Source organism: Oratosquilla oratoria, chromosome 12, assembly GCF_046742065.1.
Source record: "Oratosquilla oratoria isolate Oo_2021 chromosome 12, ASM4674206v1, whole genome shotgun sequence".
NCBI lineage: Eukaryota > Metazoa > Arthropoda > Malacostraca > Stomatopoda > Squillidae > Oratosquilla > Oratosquilla oratoria.
Genome location: NC_134788.1, coordinates 7,532,724 through 7,539,817, shown reverse-complemented (window position 1 = coordinate 7,539,817; position 7,094 = coordinate 7,532,724).

Here is a 7,094-nt window from a genome sequence, read left to right as displayed (position 1 = left end):
TTTTTTATTGCCTAAACTTTACACACACACACACACACACACACACACACACACACACACACACACACACACACACACACACACACACGACTCGTGGCGCAATAATAGAGTTCCTAGCTGCCACTACGGCTGTCCGGGTTCGAATCCCACCCAAGGTTGAAGTAATCTCATATCGCTGCGCTGCGGATCGTTACTCCAACTCTCGTGGGTGGGGAGTTGTGTGTGTGTGTGCGTGTAAGGTCACAGCATTACCCATCGATCGGTCATGTACGAGCCCTGAGTTCTCTTCCGGAAGGGAAATATTAGTCGATCACGAGTCCAACACGTGATCCAAGACCATGGTGAATGGTGAATCACACACACACACACACACACACACACACACACACACACACACACACACACACACACACACACACACACACACACACACACACACACTATCTCTTGAGTAAGGCTAGGAGGATCTTAAGATGTCTTGAGAACAAATTAAGTAGGACTTCATGTCTAAAGGTGTGAAGAAATGCATTTTCCCATATAGATGCATAAATGCTACGAATAGCTTAGAAAATTATATAACCCCAAGCTGGAACAGTATACTAATTAAAATCTAAATAAGATAACTGGAAATAAAGGATAATGGAACCGTACATGAATCTGAGGCTAGGTAAGATAATTGGGATAGAATAAGAGACGGAACCCGACGAGCGTTGCTCCTTTCCTGTATACTACAATCAGGTAGTTGCACTAAGGTAAATGCACTTTTTCTTTAAGGGGAGTAACGGCTGCAGTACTGTGATTCTCATAAACACAGAACGAGGGTCGATCTCGGATCTCCGGCGCGAGAGACAGAGGCGTTAACCTGTATACCAGCAAGTGCTGTGTGTATGATTCACCATGGTCTTTGGATCACGTGTTGGACTCGTGATCGGCAGCTATTTCCCTGCCGGAAGAGAGCTCAGAGCTCGTATATGACCGATTTATGAGTAATGCTGTGACCTTACATGCACACACACACACACACACACACACACACACACACACACACACACACACACACACACACACACACACACCAGCTCCCCCCCCACGAGAGTTGAAGTAACAACCCACGACGCAGCGATACTGAAATTACTTCACCCCTGGATGGGATTTGAACCCGGACCTCCGTAATGTTTATATGTCTGTACGCACATATATTTGTATGTGTATGCGTACGTATATGTGTGTGTACATATTCGAATATGTATTTGATTAAGTTAGGGATGTAGTATGGAAGGGACAGGCAGTTCCTATAGTCACTTAGAACCTAAATGTCGGGTAATATATGTACTTATATGCAAAGTAGACCACTTGGTAAAGAAACTAACGACGCAGAGCGCTTTCGTATATTACATCTTCAGTGAGATTAGCTCTCTTGATAGCGTATTGGTTTAAGTCAACGTTTCAATTTCCAACGGATGCCTCCATCGAGCGATTCTTCAGTCTCGACTGCGATGGTATGGAATTAAAAGTGATATGTGGTTGAAAAAAGATGGATACATATATATATACATACATGTATACAGACATACATACACACACATGCATACATGCATACATACATATTTACGTAAATGCATGCATACATACTCGTACATACATACATACATACATATATACATACATATTTACGTAAATGCACATATACACAAATGCATGTATACATACTTATTTACATACATGAATACATACACATACATACACACGTGCATACATATATGTATGCATATATACATATATACATACATGCATACATACATGTATACACATATATACATACATGAGAGTGATGATTACATTGGTTTTTCGTGACTATTCGACGAACACTTAATGAAGACTCAGAAAGAAAGTTAGGAATACTGACATTTCAGCTTAAATTATTCATTATCCACGTCTCTCTCTCTCTCTCTCTCTCAGTGTGTGTGTGTGTGTGTGTGTGTGTGTGTGTGTGTGTGTTTGTGTGTGTATGTGTGTGTGTGTGTGTGTGTCTTTCATATCACACACATACATATGTGTATATATATATGTATATATATATATATATATATATATATATATATATATATATATATATATATATATATATATATATATATATATATATATATATATATATATAATCACATAATTAGGTAGCCCATATGTGGAACAAGCAAAGGTAATTTATAAAAATTAAAAAACACGAATGACGCATTTGTGTATCTGTCGTCATCTTTCATATAATTTATCACTCTGTATCCGTATCTTATCTCGTTGCCTCGTTGCCTTATCGCTTAAGCAACATTATTTTCAATTAGTACTAAACGGGTGATCGATGATAATGCTGTGAAAGAGAAGAACTGATAAGATTAAAAGGAAATGGAATGGTTCGGTGGGAACACTAAGCAAATATTTCAGCTTCATGTACGCATCTTCAATGAAAAAAAAAAAAAACGAAAAAAAAAACGCATCCATAACCTTGCAAAATCGCGTTCGATTATGCTCCTGAATCTGATTCAGGTGGATGTGATGTCTCGGAAGGGTTGGTGCTCCTGCAAGGTAGCGGTCCACCACTCCCCTCACTTTTTTTTTATCCACATTTACGTATACAATAATTGCTGAATTTAAATTAAAGGTGCATCTGGCAACTTTTCACCATTCTTGCATGCAAAACTTACAACCGTCACAGAACTACTGAACTTGTAGGTTGCTAAGACGAGTTATTTCTGATTTTCTGTTACACATGACGCCACCTTCAATTCACCGTTCATATTTTGCTTTGAATTTTATTTGATGAAAATACATTATCCCCATCCATCGTTTCATGTTTATGACAACCTTTGCAATGGATTTATGATAATTAGAAATATTAATTGTCATGACAGTATCACTTGAAAAAAGAATGTAGATTCATTACATATATCAAGGGTTCCCCCCTCCCTTACAAGGGAGATAACCAAAGTCTAAAAGTATAATTCGACTCCCACTCATTTCATCCCCACTCAATTCACTCCCACTCACCACCTCTCCCTCTCTCCCTCTTTTCTTTTTCCTCCTGAGAAAAAGGTCATAGGAGGGTCTGGAAGTTTTCCAACCAGAACCTATTCATAATTTTCATTCATTGGTTGACACGTCCATCTATGCCTCACAATACTTTTGACACTAGACGCGAGCGGTAAAGTTGAACATGTTTAAATTTGTTGCAACGTCAAACATACACCATGAATTCATTATTATAGTTGCTAGCGAATTAAAACGCTTGTCCATAGCGAATAAACGCAGCGTCCTGTAAACGACGCTTAAGACTGGATGTGATGACATTTACTACAATGCTTCACTGTTACCGGAACCCAATGAAATTTAAAATGTAGTAACTGATAATTAGTTTTGTCAATCAGCCCCCCATTTGTTTTATTTTTTTGTCGAATTTCATTACCATCTGCAACGATTAGTATGATTGAGAGATGATGTCAAATCAGATATTCGGTGCCAGAATTGTAGGTCCTCAGAAAATGTTTTAGAAAGACTTCCTTCTCTCTCACCAGGATAGCGTTTTTCAGTTTCCTGGAAACAAATTTTCAGTGTTGAATAAAATAATCTATTCATTTCCATTTGTAGGTTTGAGGCCATGCTTGCGGGAGTCTGTGGAGCCTAGCAGGGGTCCATAGAATCCAGTAGAGGTAATTTCACCAGTCAAAACGGTCACAGCTTCGCCGTAATGTTTAGAATATAAACATACCGTGCGTCAAAACATTGCATTGGCGCAAACATTCTTGTGCCATAATTCATTCTATTCATTCTTCTTATTATGATGATAAGTCCAGCAGGACTCATTTCCACATAAAAAATTATATTTATATTCGTCATTGCATCCGAAATGTATTGTGAAACTCTGATAGCAGGGAAAATATATGACATCATCATTAGGCTAAACAGCATATGTTTGTGTGTAAAGTGTATATTTACTGGTTTGCTGTCATATGATTGGCACCAGCAACAGAGACGCATCACTCCTGACCTCAATCCACCCAGTTCACCTCACCAGAGCAGTCTTCGTCGATCACTGACGGACCGCCCTAAGAAAGTATATATGTGTATATATGTATATATATATGTATATATATATATATATATATATATATATGTGTGTATGCATGTATATATATATATATATGTACATATATATATACATACATATATATATATATATATACATATATATATATGTATATATATATAGATATATATATATATATATATATATATATATATATATATATACATGTATACTTCGACTTCACAAAGAAAGGGGGCAAGTGTGTGTGTAGTAGTTTTAGAGGGATCAGTTTGTTAAGTGTAGTTGGGAAGGCTTATGGGAGGGTCTTGATTGAGAGGACTGAGAGAGGAACAGAGGGAGTAATTGGTGAGGAACAGTGTGGGTTTAGGACAGGTAGGGGTTGCGTGGATCAGATTTTTGTGGTAAGACAGATATGTGAGAAAGCTTTAGGAAAAGGAAATTATGTTTTTGGGTATTTATGGATTTGGAAAAGGCTTATGACAGGAAGGCATTGTGGGAGGTATTGCAGTTATATAGGATAGGAGGAAAGTTGTTAAGAGCAGTCAAGATTTTTTACGAGAGTAGTAGAGCTTGTGTTAGAATTAGAAATGGAGAGAGTGAATGGTTTGAGGTAAAGGTGGGACTTCGCCAGGGATGCATTTTGTCGCCTTAGCTGTTGAAGTTATACAAGGATGGGGTGGTGCGAGAGGTGAATGCAAGGGTAGTGGGTCGGGGATTAGAGATGTTTAAAGAAAATGGAGAAAAGTGGGAGATAAGTCAGTTGTTTGCTGACGACACTGCGCTTGTAGTAGGATCAGAGGAGGGATTGGGGAAGTTGGTGACAGAGTTTGGAAAGGTGTGTGAATGAAGTAATTTCAAGATAAATGTGAGTAAAAGTAAGGTGATGAGATGTACAAGGGGAGAGAGTGGCAGCAGACTGGAAGTGAGTATTAAGGGAGAGAGACTAGATGAAGCAGATAGTTTTAGATATTTGGGTGCAAATGTGGCGGGAAAGGGAGGAGTGAAGATGGGGGATAGAATGTAGATTGAGAGAAGAGAGTAAATACCTTGGTAGATTAAAAAGTGTAATGAGAAATACACATTTAGGAAAGGATGCTAAGAGGAGCTTGTATGACGGGGTGATTGTGCCGACAGCACGTTATGGGTCAGAAACATGAAACATAAAAGCGGAAGAGAGGAGTTTGTGTGAAGTATGATAGGGGCCACTAGGCTGGATAGAATGAGAAACGCGGAGGTGAGGAGGGAGTTGGGAGATAGGGTTGATGAAAGAGTATTGGGATGGTTTGTACACATGGAAAGAATGAGTGCAGAAAGATTAGTAAAAGAGGTGTGGAAGGCAGAGGTGGAAGGAGTGAACATGAGAGGGCGACAAAGGTTGAGGTGGATGGATGGGGTAAAAGGGGCGTTGGGAAAGAGGAGAGTGTCTGTTGAGGAAGGAAGGGAGAAGACAGAAGATAGGGATGAATGGAGAATGGTTGTGTATGGATGATGCTGTGATGCATGAGGGGATGGGGGGTGGGGTGAGGGAGTATATGTGAGAAATAAATTGACGCAACCCGAAGGGATTTTCCCCCGTCTTCTCTATTTCTGCATGAGGGGACGGTGAGGGGGCGGGGTCACCAACTTAATGAAGCGGCCTTGCTGTGGATGTGCTGTGTCTTACGACACTGCTTCTGACCCAGGGCAGTGAGCGAGATGCAGGGATGACCCGTCATGTAGGAGGAGCTAATATAAGAAGGAGAGAGGGGTGGTGGATGGGAGTGGAGTATGTGGGGGTGGAATGGATGGGAGTGTTTTTTATGCCTTTGTTGTTTGGCTACTTCCCCTGTAAAGGGGAAAAAGCCTTTGGTATATGTACGTACTGCATGTACATTATTATTATTTCTTTAATTCCTTATTTTATCTTATTTTTGTGTCCGACTTTGTTGTGAATCGAATGCTTTCGTCTCTACATATTTTGTCTATCTAACTCATATCGACGATAATACATATTACGAATATTTATCGATGATGGACGTGACTCACGAACATTTATAGTGGTTCGGTCCGATTTTGAAATGTCGGTGAAAGATACGTCTTGAAAAGAAAGTCGACAATTACTCATTTCACGCACTCATACATATCTTCCAATCATTTATCGTTTTACTAATATTTATTGTCCATATTGCTGCTATAATTCACAAATAACGATTGTGATAAGTATGGGTTACATATATACACAAACGCACACACACATACACACTCGGTGGTGCGGTTGGTAGAGCGCTGGATTGGAAAGTACGGTGGTGCTCGCAGTACCTGGTTCGAATCCTGCCCAGGGCCGAAATTATTTCGGTATCGCTGTGCTTCGGGTCGTTACTCTGACTCTCGTGGGCGGGGGAGTTGGGTGTGTGTGTGTGTGTGTGTGTGTGTGAAAGGTCATAGCATTACCCATAGATCGGTCATACGAGCTCTGAGCTCTCTTCCGAGAGGGAAATAGATGTCGATCATGAGTCCAACACGTGATCCAAAGACCAAGGTGAATACACACACACACACACACACACACACACACACACACACACACACACACACACACACACACACACACACACACACACACACACACACACACACACACACACACACACACACACACACACACACACACACACACCTCCTCGTGGACGGGAAATTGGGGGGTAGTGTGCGTAAGAGTAAGCTCACAGCATTACCCATAGATCGGTCATATATGAGCTTTAAGCTCTCTTCCGGGAGGGAAATAGCTGTCGATCACGAATCCCACACGTGATCCAAAACCATGGTGAATCACACACACACACACACACACACACATATGTATATATATGTATATATATATATATATATATATATATATATATATATATATATTAGAAAAGTAAGGGAGTAGGTTCTTTTGTATGCATGTATTGTTACAGTCGAGGGCCCCCCCCCCCCTCCAAGACGACGCCGTCAAGGCAGGTCAACCACCCCT